The 14,590-nt window shown below is 44.1% G+C and overlaps 6 non-coding genes and 1 pseudogene across 6 annotated transcripts; all 7 read right to left on the reverse strand.

Moving 5' to 3' along the window:
• Nucleotides 1-850: 850 nt before the first annotated feature.
• Nucleotides 851-1,041, reverse strand: LOC142278668 (U2 spliceosomal RNA). Its single transcript, XR_012741474.1, has one exon. It is a non-coding gene; the product is annotated as a U2 spliceosomal RNA (small nuclear RNA).
• Nucleotides 1,042-2,158: 1,117 nt separating this feature from the next.
• Nucleotides 2,159-2,349, reverse strand: LOC142278669 (U2 spliceosomal RNA). The gene has a single exon (XR_012741475.1). It is a non-coding gene; the product is annotated as a U2 spliceosomal RNA (small nuclear RNA).
• Nucleotides 2,350-3,466: 1,117 nt separating this feature from the next.
• On the reverse strand, nucleotides 3,467-3,657 carry LOC142278671 (U2 spliceosomal RNA). Its single transcript, XR_012741476.1, has one exon. It is a non-coding gene; the product is annotated as a U2 spliceosomal RNA (small nuclear RNA).
• A 1,117-nt stretch (nucleotides 3,658-4,774) lies between these two features.
• LOC142278673 (U2 spliceosomal RNA) lies at nucleotides 4,775-4,965 on the reverse strand. The gene has a single exon (XR_012741478.1). It is a non-coding gene; the product is annotated as a U2 spliceosomal RNA (small nuclear RNA).
• A 1,117-nt stretch (nucleotides 4,966-6,082) lies between these two features.
• LOC142278642 (U2 spliceosomal RNA) lies at nucleotides 6,083-6,284 on the reverse strand (annotated as a pseudogene).
• Nucleotides 6,285-12,774: 6,490 nt separating this feature from the next.
• LOC142278674 (U2 spliceosomal RNA) lies at nucleotides 12,775-12,965 on the reverse strand. The gene has a single exon (XR_012741479.1). It is a non-coding gene; the product is annotated as a U2 spliceosomal RNA (small nuclear RNA).
• A 1,117-nt stretch (nucleotides 12,966-14,082) lies between these two features.
• On the reverse strand, nucleotides 14,083-14,273 carry LOC142278675 (U2 spliceosomal RNA). The gene has a single exon (XR_012741480.1). It is a non-coding gene; the product is annotated as a U2 spliceosomal RNA (small nuclear RNA).
• Nucleotides 14,274-14,590: the final 317 nt, after the last annotated feature.

The following is a 14,590-nucleotide window of genomic DNA, read 5'->3' on the forward strand; positions in this document are numbered from 1 at the left end:
AAGACGGACAGGACAGGTTGCCTGACTTTCCGTCACTGCCACCCTTTGCCATCCTTACCCGTAGAAAGCCCTTTCATCATCCCCAAACCCTAATCTTTTCCCTTTCCTTCCCAGCCCCCAAACCCTGCCCTCTGTACCTTTCTCACCACCCGCTTCCCTTCTCCTGTCATCCCCCTACCACCCGGGAAAAAAAGAGATTCCCCCTCCTTCCACTAGCCCACCCTCCCACCCAAAGAACAACTTCTTCTGCGCAGCTTGTTTTCTAGGCAGCAGCGCTATTGTGATGTCATCGGGGGGCATTGTGACAAGCCGCCAGTGTTCCGTCTCTTCATGTTGTGCACTGTTCAAACCGAAAATACATCAACAGGCAGGCTACAGAAAAGCTTACTAACAAAGGTTAGAGAGGGGCTTTCTCAGAGGGCTTTTTACAGTTTGTCTATTCCCAATTAGCCGGTTTAGTATACTTAATGAAAGTACTAATTCTTTCATAGGCCGCCCATTCTTAGTATTTGACGTTCAGGTAACAACAGGTAACTTTATTTGGAGTGGAAGCAGAGAGATAACACCAGATGCCAATTGTAGATCCTCTCACACCTGTGGTCACTGCAGCATCTGACTCCACTTTGTCCAAAAGGGATCTATTCCATTCAATTACACATGATCTAGATTAGACTGACAACAAGATACTGCACGGGACATAGCAGAGTTGGTGAAGTTGAGTGGTGATGAGTTTGCTATTTGGATGAATAAAGCAAGTAAAAAGTGTGTTAGATAAAAATTCATTTCAATTCGCTAATCGGGCTAATATGAATCAGGTGAATCGAGTTCTGCTTTTGGAAACTGGGTTAAGAAGGGGTGCACCGTTCCTGGAGGTACTGCAATACCAGGTCAATGCGTGGAGTGGACAGAGCAAGCTCTTTTTCCATCTCCCTGTTCTAAAAATCCATTTAATATATGGTCCCCAGATAGGGGACGTATCAGATATTAAACTGATAAGAACAGATACTACACTTGATCTTAGCCAAAAGGCCGAGAAGCGATAACCAGAATTGGTTTGGGCCTCGAGTGGCACCCTGGCCTATGCCGGACACATCTTAGGGAGAGAGAGCGAGAGGGAGACAAACCCACGCCTACACAAGACATTTTGTCACCCAAGCCAACCCTTGAAAAGGCTGCTTTGCAGAGCAAAAACAAGAAGAATGGTGCGTTTTGCAGCCGCCGCCCACTGCAATGAATCTGAATAACTCCTCCTTTAGGGCGCAAGCAACTCCCCTCCCCCTTGCAGTCTTTCCAATTCACGATACAAAAAGACGGACAGGACAGGTTGCCTGACTTTCCGTCACTGCCACCCTTTGCCATCCTTACCCGTAGAAAGCCCTTTCATCATCCCCAAACCCTAATCTTTTCCCTTTCCTTCCCAGCCCCCAAACCCTGCCCTCTGTACCTTTCTCACCACCCGCTTCCCTTCTCCTGTCATCCCCCTACCACCCGGGAAAAAAAGAGATTGCCCCCTCCTTCCACTAGCCCACCCTCCCACCCAAAGAACAACTTCTTCTGCGCAGCTTGTTTTCTAGGCAGCAGCGCTATTGTGATGTCATCGGGGGGCATTGTGACAAGCCGCCAGTGTTCCGTCTCTTCATGTTGTGCACTGTTCAAACCGAAAATACATCAACAGGCAGGCTACAGAAAAGCTTACTAACAAAGGTTAGAGAGGGGCTTTCTCAGAGGGCTTTTTACAGTTTGTCTATTCCCAATTAGCCGGTTTAGTATACTTAATGAAAGTACTAATTCTTTCATAGGCCGCCCATTCTTAGTATTTGACGTTCAGGTAACAACAGGTAACTTTATTTGGAGTGGAAGCAGAGAGATAACACCAGATGCCAATTGTAGATCCTCTCACACCTGTGGTCACTGCAGCATCTGACTCCACTTTGTCCAAAAGGGATCTATTCCATTCAATTACACATGATCTAGATTAGACTGACAACAAGATACTGCACGGGACATAGCAGAGTTGGTGAAGTTGAGTGGTGATGAGTTTGCTATTTGGATGAATAAAGCAAGTAAAAAGTGTGTTAGATAAAAATTCATTTCAATTCGCTAATCGGGCTAATATGAATCAGGTGAATCGAGTTCTGCTTTTGGAAACTGGGTTAAGAAGGGGTGCACCGTTCCTGGAGGTACTGCAATACCAGGTCAATGCGTGGAGTGGACAGAGCAAGCTCTTTTTCCATCTCCCTGTTCTAAAAATCCATTTAATATATGGTCCCCAGATAGGGGACGTATCAGATATTAAACTGATAAGAACAGATACTACACTTGATCTTAGCCAAAAGGCCGAGAAGCGATAACCAGAATTGGTTTGGGCCTCGAGTGGCACCCTGGCCTATGCCGGACACATCTTAGGGAGAGAGAGCGAGAGGGAGACAAACCCACGCCTACACAAGACATTTTGTCACCCAAGCCAACCCTTGAAAAGGCTGCTTTGCAGAGCAAAAACAAGAAGAATGGTGCGTTTTGCAGCCGCCGCCCACTGCAATGAATCTGAATAACTCCTCCTTTAGGGCGCAAGCAACTCCCCTCCCCCTTGCAGTCTTTCCAATTCACGATACAAAAAGACGGACAGGACAGGTTGCCTGACTTTCCGTCACTGCCACCCTTTGCCATCCTTACCCGTAGAAAGCCCTTTCATCATCCCCAAACCCTAATCTTTTCCCTTTCCTTCCCAGCCCCCAAACCCTGCCCTCTGTACCTTTCTCACCACCCGCTTCCCTTCTCCTGTCATCCCCCTACCACCCGGGAAAAAAAGAGATTGCCCCCTCCTTCCACTAGCCCACCCTCCCACCCAAAGAACAACTTCTTCTGCGCAGCTTGTTTTCTAGGCAGCAGCGCTATTGTGATGTCATCGGGGGGCATTGTGACAAGCCGCCAGTGTTCCGTCTCTTCATGTTGTGCACTGTTCAAACCGAAAATACATAAACAGGCAGGCTACAGAAAAGCTTACTAACAAAGGTTAGAGAGGGGCTTTCTCAGAGGGCTTTTTACAGTTTGTCTATTCCCAATTAGCCGGTTTAGTATACTTAATGAAAGTACTAATTCTTTCATAGGCCGCCCATTCTTAGTATTTGACGTTCAGGTAACAACAGGTAACTTTATTTGGAGTGGAAGCAGAGAGATAACACCAGATGCCAATTGTAGATCCTCTCACACCTGTGGTCACTGCAGCATCTGACTCCACTTTGTCCAAAAGGGATCTATTCCATTCAATTACACATGATCTAGATTAGACTGACAACAAGATACTGCACGGGACATAGCAGAGTTGGTGAAGTTGAGTGGTGATGAGTTTGCTATTTGGATGAATAAAGCAAGTAAAAAGTGTGTTAGATAAAAATTCATTTCAATTCGCTAATCGGGCTAATATGAATCAGGTGAATCGAGTTCTGCTTTTGGAAACTGGGTTAAGAAGGGGTGCACCGTTCCTGGAGGTACTGCAATACCAGGTCAATGCGTGGAGTGGACAGAGCAAGCTCTTTTTCCATCTCCCTGTTCTAAAAATCCATTTAATATATGGTCCCCAGATAGGGGACGTATCAGATATTAAACTGATAAGAACAGATACTACACTTGATCTTAGCCAAAAGGCCGAGAAGCGATAACCAGAATTGGTTTGGGCCTCGAGTGGCACCCTGGCCTATGCCGGACACATCTTAGGGAGAGAGAGCGAGAGGGAGACAAACCCACGCCTACACAAGACATTTTGTCACCCAAGCCAACCCTTGAAAAGGCTGCTTTGCAGAGCAAAAACAAGAAGAATGGTGCGTTTTGCAGCCGCCGCCCACTGCAATGAATCTGAATAACTCCTCCTTTAGGGCGCAAGCAACTCCCCTCCCCCTTGCAGTCTTTCCAATTCACGATACAAAAAGACGGACAGGACAGGTTGCCTGACTTTCCGTCACTGCCACCCTTTGCCATCCTTACCCGTAGAAAGCCCTTTCATCATCCCCAAACCCTAATCTTTTCCCTTTCCTTCCCAGCCCCCAAACCCTGCCCTCTGTACCTTTCTCACCACCCGCTTCCCTTCTCCTGTCATCCCCCTACCACCCGGGAAAAAAAGAGATTGCCCCCTCCTTCCACTAGCCCACCCTCCCACCCAAAGAACAACTTCTTCTGCGCAGCTTGTTTTCTAGGCAGCAGCGCTATTGTGATGTCATCGGGGGGCATTGTGACAAGCCGCCAGTGTTCCGTCTCTTCATGTTGTGCACTGTTCAAACCGAAAATACATCAACAGGCAGGCTACAGAAAAGCTTACTAACAAAGGTTAGAGAGGGGCTTTCTCAGAGGGCTTTTTACAGTTTGTCTATTCCCAATTAGCCGGTTTAGTATACTTAATGAAAGTACTAATTCTTTCATAGGCCGCCCATTCTTAGTATTTGACGTTCAGGTAACAACAGGTAACTTTATTTGGAGTGGAAGCAGAGAGATAACACCAGATGCCAATTGTAGATCCTCTCACACCTGTGGTCACTGCAGCATCTGACTCCACTTTGTCCAAAAGGGATCTATTCCATTCAATTACACATGATCTAGATTAGACTGACAACAAGATACTGCACGGGACATAGCAGAGTTGGTGAAGTTGAGTGGTGATGAGTTTGCTATTTGGATGAATAAAGCAAGTAAAAAGTGTGTTAGATAAAAATTCATTTCAATTCGCTAATCGGGCTAATATGAATCAGGTGAATCGAGTTCTGCTTTTGGAAACTGGGTTAAGAAGGGGTGCACCGTTCCTGGAGGTACTGCAATACCAGGTCAATGCGTGGAGTGGACAGAGCAAGCTCTTTTTCCATCTCCCTGTTCTAAAAATCCATTTAATATATGGTCCCCAGATAGGGGACGTATCAGATATTAAACTGATAAGAACAGATACTACACTTGATCTTAGCCAAAAGGCCGAGAAGCGATAACCAGAATTGGTTTGGGCCTCGAGTGGCACCCTGGCCTATGCCGGACACATCTTAGGGAGAGAGAGCGAGAGGGAGACAAACCCACGCCTACACAAGACATTTTGTCACCCAAGCCAACCCTTGAAAAGGCTGCTTTGCAGAGCAAAAACAAGAAGAATGGTGCGTTTTGCAGCCGCCGCCCACTGCAATGAATCTGAATAACTCCTCCTTTAGGGCGCAAGCAACTCCCCTCCCCCTTGCAGTCTTTCCAATTCACGATACAAAAAGACGGACAGGACAGGTTGCCTGACTTTCCGTCACTGCCACCCTTTGCCATCCTTACCCGTAGAAAGCCCTTTCATCATCCCCAAACCCTAATCTTTTCCCTTTCCTTCCCAGCCCCCAAACCCTGCCCTCTGTACCTTTCTCACCACCCGCTTCCCTTCTCCTGTCATCCCCCTACCACCCGGGAAAAAAAGAGATTGCCCCCTCCTTCCACTAGCCCACCCTCCCACCCAAAGAACAACTTCTTCTGCGCAGCTTGTTTTCTAGGCAGCAGCGCTATTGTGATGTCATCGGGGGGCATTGTGACAAGCCGCCAGTGTTCCGTCTCTTCATGTTGTGCACTGTTCAAACCGAAAATACATCAACAGGCAGGCTACAGAAAAGCTTACTAACAAAGGTTAGAGAGGGGCTTTCTCAGAGGGCTTTTTACAGTTTGTCTATTCCCAATTAGCCGGTTTAGTATACTTAATGAAAGTACTAATTCTTTCATAGGCCGCCCATTCTTAGTATTTGACGTTCAGGTAACAACAGGTAACTTTATTTGGAGTGGAAGCAGAGAGATAACACCAGATGCCAATTGTAGATCCTCTCACACCTGTGGTCACTGCAGCATCTGACTCCACTTTGTCCAAAAGGGATCTATTCCATTCAATTACACATGATCTAGATTAGACTGACAACAAGATACTGCACGGGACATAGCAGAGTTGGTGAAGTTGAGTGGTGATGAGTTTGCTATTTGGATGAATAAAGCAAGTAAAAAGTGTGTTAGATAAAAATTCATTTCAATTCGCTAATCGGGCTAATATGAATCAGGTGAATCGAGTTCTGCTTTTGGAAACTGGGTTAAGAAGGGGTGCACCGTTCCTGGAGGTACTGCAATACCAGGTCAATGCGTGGAGTGGACAGAGCAAGCTCTTTTTCCATCTCCCTGTTCTAAAAATCCATTTAATATATGGTCCCCAGATAGGGGACGTATCAGATATTAAACTGATAAGAACAGATTTTTTTTTTTTTTTTTTTTTTAACTTGGAAGTACCTAAAACAAGGTACACCCGTTTATTATTGGATATAAAAGTACATTACATTAAAAACATTCCATTTTACAACATTTTCTGTGATTACATCTGTATCTCAATTACAAAATATCAAAACATCATTTACATTTGTATTACATATAGTAAGCAGTCTACATATTACAAGTCCTTTACACTGCAGGGCTTCACTCCTATAAAGAACACTATCCACAATTCCTTTACACTCAACCTATAAATTATATACAAAAATTGGTCCTTTAAATTGCGGAGTTCCACTCCTTTACAAACCACTGTTTCGATAAAATGACATTTTTCTTCTTGTCCAGAATATAATACAGATACATATCACTAAAAGCCAAATCTATAACATCCTGCACAGATAAAACATCATGCTTAAAAAGAAGGATGTTCCTGGCCTTCCACAGAGCTTCCTTGACTGTGCTGATTGTCTTCCATGCGATGATCTTCTTATTGACGGTGGGACATTCCACATACCCGAATAAAACAGCCTCAAAAGTCAAATCTCTGATGTCCGTCATTTTTTGCAATAAAGGAAAAATTCGTGTCCATATTTGTCGTGCAAAAGAACAAGTCCATAAAATATGTAGTACCGTCTCATCTCCGAAGCATCTTTCCCTTGGACATCTGGCAGTAGTCACAAGTCCTCTTCTGTGTTGGAATGCTCTGCATGGAAGACAATCATGCACACAGCTCCAGGCCAGGTCCTTCTGGGAATTAAAAAGGTACGCTGCATTAATATTGTGAAATATTTCAACACACTTAATTTCATTAAAATTCCCAATCTGTGTTATTGGCTGTTTATCCTTAAAACACTTTAAAATCTTCTTGCTGTCTTTTATATCCTCTACAATTTTCCCTTTCAAATCATAAGAATTAACAATAGTTTCCAAAATAACATAACTATCTGGCATATTAAAAGCGTACGGGGAACTTAAAACCGTTTGAAACCAACCAAGACGTCTCATAAAATAACCCGTATTAAAACGAATAAAATATGACCAGTAGTTAGATTTTGAAAGGGCATTAAAACACAAAACAAAAAACCTTATATAAACAAAAGCTCTAAAATCTGGAAAATCTTTGCCACCTTTTTCTTTAGGTTTAATTACCACTTCTCTTTTTAATTTCTCCATCTTAGAATTCCAAAAAAAAGTAAAACACGCTTTGATGATCTGGTTAAAAATTCGTGTGGGAGGGGGAAAGACAAGGCTCAAATACAACAACAAAGGAAGAATGACCATTTTTATAATTAAAACCTTCCCTTCCATCGTCAGCTTTCGTAGCCTCCACATACACAGCTTTTGATTCACCTTTTGTGCAATGACCTCCCAACTTTCTTTCCCTTTATTTGTCTCATTAAAAATCACCCCTAAAATCTTCACAGAATCACATTCAGGTACTGGAATATCATTTAGTGTCATATTCCCCACATTTAGAATACCGCTTTTGTTTAAATTAACCTTAAAACCGGTCCCACAACAAAAATATTCTACTTGTTTCAACGCTTTCCTAATAGACAGAGCATCTTTACAAATTACCACCACATCATCCATGTAGCCCGTTACCTTAGCTTCCAAACCACCTCCCCCCGGCAACGGGATACCACGGATCTGTTTATCTCTCCTTAAAGCACAAAGTAATGGTTCAAGGGCACACACAAATAATAAAGGGGACAATGGGCAACCTTGTTTAACCCCAGAGTTTAAAACCACCTCCTTCGTTTTAAAACCATTAACTAAAATTTTACTTGTACAATTGTGATAAAATGCTTTAAGAGACAATAAAAATCCTTCAGGTATTCCCATGCGTGATAAAACCTTAAATAGGAACTGATGTGACACTCTGTCAAAGGCTTTCTCGAAGTCTAAGGACAGGACCGCCAACTGACTCCCCCTTGACTTTGTGTCATCAATCACATCTTTGATTAAATTTAAGTTTTCCCACACACTCCTTCCCGGTATACCGCACACTTGATTTATATGAATTATATTCTCTATCACTTTTTTCAATCTAGTTGCACATATTTTTGCCAGTATTTTGTAATCACAATTTAAAAGAGTGATAGGTCTCCAATTTTTTAGACTAGATTTGTCTCCTATTTTATGTATGAGGGAAACCTCACCCCTCCTCCATGAGGTGGGGAGAATTTTTGTTCTAAAAACCTCACTAAAAACAGAAAACAAATCCTCTTGTAAAATGTCATAAAAGGTGGAATAAAACTCTATAGGTATGCCATCGGGTCCCGGTACTTTACCAGCCTTAAAACTCCCCACCGCGTCTGATACCTCTTCCTCACTCAGGTCCTGTATTAAAGATTCTTGTGAAACAGGGTCAAGACTGATGGAAATATCATCTAAAATACTTTCTGTAAAACAATTATCAATACTTTTTGTGTTAAAAAGCTCAGAATAATACTCATAGACTTTGGCTAAAATCCCCTCTATATTTTGTTCACCTTCCATAGAGTTGATAAAAACCCGCTTTTCCACCATACATTTAAAAAAATACCTCGAACAAGTTTCATTATTTTCAATATGTTTAACCTTAGCATGAAAAATAAGCTCTTTCCCTTTTTGTTCTAATGTGTGGTGGATTTCATTTTTTAGGTCACTAATATCTTTCTCCACATCCATATCATTATTTCTTAATTTATATAAGGTTTGTAACCTGGTAGTAAGTTGGGTATAAAATTCTCTCTTTTCCTTTACCTTCTGTGCTCCTGCCTTAATAAAAAAATCTTTTATATTTTTTTTCATTTTTTCCCACCACCTGCTGATGGGAATACGAGGGTCTCTTATTCTCTTAAAATATAAATAGAAATTAGTAAAATCAGTTAAAATTTGAGGGTCTTCTAAAAGGGAGATATTTAACTTCCAAGAACCTTTCCCTTTTTTAAAAAGATCATCATGTTTTACATGAAAGGATAATAATTTATGGTCAGAAAATGCATTAGTTAGAAGCTCACATTTAAAAGGCAGCACGGACTTTGAGCAGAAAATAAAATCAATCCTGGAGCTACAGTTAACATTACTCCATGTTACCCAGTCCTGCAATGGTAAATCTCTATTACATTCCTTAAAAACATCGTTTAATCTAAAATCCAGCACAATGTTTCTAAGCATAAAAGAAGTTTTATCATAATTTCTGCTTGTTGCGCTGGAAAGTCTTTTCTCACCACCGAGAATGCAATTAAAATCACCTGCTAAGACCATCGGGGTAGAGTCATTAAGAAATAAGGGTAACATATCTAACATTTCAGCTCTTTCTTGCTTGTCTGCGGATCCATAAAAATTTAAAAATTGCCATTTGTAACCATCAATAACAGCTTGAACTAATAAAATTCTGCCAGGTAAAATCTCTTGAACAGAATCAATAAAAGCATTCCCCCTAAAAAGAATGGCGACCCCTGCTGACTTGGACCCATTTGACCCCGACCACACTGAGGGTCCATATGTCCAATCTTTCTGATACTCATGGTAATTTAAACTGTGTGATATAGAACACTCTTGTAAAAAGAATACAGTTGCTGTCAGAGTAGTAAGAAAATCAAACATCGCCACTCTTTTCGCCTGTGTTTTAAGCCCTCTCACATTTAGAGACACACCCTTAACCCCTGCCATAAGAGAAAAGAAGAAGGATAATTAAATATTTCTAAACTCTTACCTCAGCTGGTTCAGACTTCTCCTTCAGAGTAGGATTGATCGTCGGAGATGACCGTTTGCAAGGAGTCCGTATCTGAGGACTCCCCATTGGTTAACGTCTCAGGCTGCACACCTCCCGGGACAAACTGAGTTCTCATTCTAGTAATTTGCATCTGGTCAGCTGACCCGTCTCCCTGCTCCAGACACTCCATCCCATCTCCTTTAAGGGAATGGTCAGGGAGAGTCTCATCGAGCACACGCGCCTCGGGTGTAATCAGCACATTGACCGGGGTCTCCGGGATCACGGAGGCAGCCACCCCAGTCCCCATCTCCATTTCTGAAGAGGGTAGGGTAACTCCCTCCTGCTGACACGCCATTGGGTTCCCACCATCATCCGGAGGGTCCGGAGGGGGTACTACCTCAGGTTCCCTCTGAGACCCCTGCAACTTACGTCTCTTCGGCCCAGAAGTCTGGCATCTGGGAGTCATCCCGGGAGTACACGAAGACGAGGATTGGCCTTTGGCAGATACTTCTGGCCTCTCTACGGAGGCCGCCTCCGGCCTTCTGCCCTGCCGTTCCCTCCTTTCCTTCGCCATTTCATCCGACACGGGGACGCCTTCTGCAGCCTGAGTTTGTTTGCTTGGCTCATCTCCGGCTCTCTCTCCATCCTCCTTTCCCACAGGCCTGTCCGAACCAGCCGAGGGTTGGCCAGGGGCCGAGGGCTTCTCCACTCGTGATTTTCCCCAGACATTCCTGTAGGGACATTTAAAAAAAGAGTGAGTGTTTGACATACAATTAGTACATATGCTTCCTTTTGGACATTTATCAGTCTTATGATCTTTACCTCCACAAGAAACACAAGTCACATCACAATCAGAATGTCCATATTTTTTACATTTGCGACAAAAGGGAGGCATACCATTAAAAAAAAGGTCGCCATTCGTATTACCTATTTTAAAACGGGCTGGAGGCAAACGTATACCTCCTGCTACCGTAGGGTCCTTAATACAAGTGACAACATACCTCCATTTACTACTCCATATGCCACATTCATTCATTACCTTCCCTTGACATACCACCTTAGAAAAAAAGTTATTAAGGAATGAAGTAATTTCAGTCTCAGTCACATAAGGGGAGTAAATTTTAACAATAAGAGTCTTTACATCGTCAATTTTGTGTTCTACAATAGTTATACCTTTAAGGGATGGTTTCTTTTGGAAAATCACATCCGGATCCTTAGTTTTAGTACAGAAATCTCGGTGGATACCCTCTCCTGTAAAGGTAATATCGAACACACCTCGTCGAGGGTAGTCCTGGATGGCCAAGATTTCCTGTTTACGCACTGAGAAGGTGCGTTCAAGCACCTCTCCCACGACATATCTTAGGCCACGACCATCACTCCCTCCTTTATCGAAGTATACCCGTACCGTATGCTTTAGGCGAGCATAGGTGGGAATATCGCCAGGATCCGCATCCATGGCAACGGGGGATTTTCCGCAACAAAATACTCACTGGAAAAATCCAAAGATAATCCAGATGAGCGATCGCAACTCGTTGTCTGGGGACTAAGCCCACCTCCCAAAAGCAGCAGAGGATTGGATCCCACTACAAGAGTGGGACCCGCACCTAAGGCCAAAAGGCGGGGTACCCCAGACACCCAATGTGCTACAACCAGATGCTAGCAAGATTACCAACACCCGATCGCAGCCAAAAGGCCGAGAAGCGATAACCAGAATTGGTTTGGGCCTCGAGTGGCACCCTGGCCTATGCCGGACACATCTTAGGGAGAGAGAGCGAGAGGGAGACAAACCCACGCCTACACAAGACATTTTGTCACCCAAGCCAACCCTTGAAAAGGCTGCTTTGCAGAGCAAAAACAAGAAGAATGGTGCGTTTTGCAGCCGCCGCCCACTGCAATGAATCTGAATAACTCCTCCTTTAGGGCGCAAGCAACTCCCCTCCCCCTTGCAGTCTTTCCAATTCACGATACAAAAAGACGGACAGGACAGGTTGCCTGACTTTCCGTCACTGCCACCCTTTGCCATCCTTACCCGTAGAAAGCCCTTTCATCATCCCCAAACCCTAATCTTTTCCCTTTCCTTCCCAGCCCCCAAACCCTGCCCTCTGTACCTTTCTCACCACCCGCTTCCCTTCTCCTGTCATCCCCCTACCACCCGGGAAAAAAAGAGATTGCCCCCTCCTTCCACTAGCCCACCCTCCCACCCAAAGAACAACTTCTTCTGCGCAGCTTGTTTTCTAGGCAGCAGCGCTATTGTGATGTCATCGGGGGGCATTGTGACAAGCCGCCAGTGTTCCGTCTCTTCATGTTGTGCACTGTTCAAACCGAAAATACATCAACAGGCAGGCTACAGAAAAGCTTACTAACAAAGGTTAGAGAGGGGCTTTCTCAGAGGGCTTTTTACAGTTTGTCTATTCCCAATTAGCCGGTTTAGTATACTTAATGAAAGTACTAATTCTTTCATAGGCCGCCCATTCTTAGTATTTGACGTTCAGGTAACAACAGGTAACTTTATTTGGAGTGGAAGCAGAGAGATAACACCAGATGCCAATTGTAGATCCTCTCACACCTGTGGTCACTGCAGCATCTGACTCCACTTTGTCCAAAAGGGATCTATTCCATTCAATTACACATGATCTAGATTAGACTGACAACAAGATACTGCACGGGACATAGCAGAGTTGGTGAAGTTGAGTGGTGATGAGTTTGCTATTTGGATGAATAAAGCAAGTAAAAAGTGTGTTAGATAAAAATTCATTTCAATTCGCTAATCGGGCTAATATGAATCAGGTGAATCGAGTTCTGCTTTTGGAAACTGGGTTAAGAAGGGGTGCACCGTTCCTGGAGGTACTGCAATACCAGGTCAATGCGTGGAGTGGACAGAGCAAGCTCTTTTTCCATCTCCCTGTTCTAAAAATCCATTTAATATATGGTCCCCAGATAGGGGACGTATCAGATATTAAACTGATAAGAACAGATACTACACTTGATCTTAGCCAAAAGGCCGAGAAGCGATAACCAGAATTGGTTTGGGCCTCGAGTGGCACCCTGGCCTATGCCGGACACATCTTAGGGAGAGAGAGCGAGAGGGAGACAAACCCACGCCTACACAAGACATTTTGTCACCCAAGCCAACCCTTGAAAAGGCTGCTTTGCAGAGCAAAAACAAGAAGAATGGTGCGTTTTGCAGCCGCCGCCCACTGCAATGAATCTGAATAACTCCTCCTTTAGGGCGCAAGCAACTCCCCTCCCCCTTGCAGTCTTTCCAATTCACGATACAAAAAGACGGACAGGACAGGTTGCCTGACTTTCCGTCACTGCCACCCTTTGCCATCCTTACCCGTAGAAAGCCCTTTCATCATCCCCAAACCCTAATCTTTTCCCTTTCCTTCCCAGCCCCCAAACCCTGCCCTCTGTACCTTTCTCACCACCCGCTTCCCTTCTCCTGTCATCCCCCTACCACCCGGGAAAAAAAGAGATTGCCCCCTCCTTCCACTAGCCCACCCTCCCACCCAAAGAACAACTTCTTCTGCGCAGCTTGTTTTCTAGGCAGCAGCGCTATTGTGATGTCATCGGGGGGCATTGTGACAAGCCGCCAGTGTTCCGTCTCTTCATGTTGTGCACTGTTCAAACCGAAAATACATCAACAGGCAGGCTACAGAAAAGCTTACTAACAAAGGTTAGAGAGGGGCTTTCTCAGAGGGCTTTTTACAGTTTGTCTATTCCCAATTAGCCGGTTTAGTATACTTAATGAAAGTACTAATTCTTTCATAGGCCGCCCATTCTTAGTATTTGACGTTCAGGTAACAACAGGTAACTTTATTTGGAGTGGAAGCAGAGAGATAACACCAGATGCCAATTGTAGATCCTCTCACACCTGTGGTCACTGCAGCATCTGACTCCACTTTGTCCAAAAGGGATCTATTCCATTCAATTACACATGATCTAGATTAGACTGACAACAAGATACTGCACGGGACATAGCAGAGTTGGTGAAGTTGAGTGGTGATGAGTTTGCTATTTGGATGAATAAAGCAAGTAAAAAGTGTGTTAGATAAAAATTCATTTCAATTCGCTAATCGGGCTAATATGAATCAGGTGAATCGAGTTCTGCTTTTGGAAACTGGGTTAAGAAGGGGTGCACCGTTCCTGGAGGTACTGCAATACCAGGTCAATGCGTGGAGTGGACAGAGCAAGCTCTTTTTCCATCTCCCTGTTCTAAAAATCCATTTAATATATGGTCCCCAGATAGGGGACGTATCAGATATTAAACTGATAAGAACAGATACTACACTTGATCTTAGCCAAAAGGCCGAGAAGCGATAACCAGAATTGGTTTGGGCCTCGAGTGGCACCCTGGCCTATGCCGGACACATCTTAGGGAGAGAGAGCGAGAGGGAGACAAACCCACGCCTACACAAGACATTTTGTCACCCAAGCCAACCCTTGAAAAGGCTGCTTTGCAGAGCAAAAACAAGAAGAATGGTGCGTTTTGCAGCCGCCGCCCACTGCAATGAATCTGAATAACTCCTCCTTTAGGGCGCAAGCAACTCCCCTCCCCCTTGCAGTCTTTCCAATTCACGATACAAAAAGACGGACAGGACAGGTTGCCTGACTTTCCGTCACTGCCACCCTTTGCCA

This window comes from Anomaloglossus baeobatrachus, unplaced genomic scaffold (genome assembly GCF_048569485.1).
Source record: "Anomaloglossus baeobatrachus isolate aAnoBae1 unplaced genomic scaffold, aAnoBae1.hap1 Scaffold_419, whole genome shotgun sequence".
Classification (NCBI taxonomy): domain Eukaryota; kingdom Metazoa; phylum Chordata; class Amphibia; order Anura; family Aromobatidae; genus Anomaloglossus; species Anomaloglossus baeobatrachus.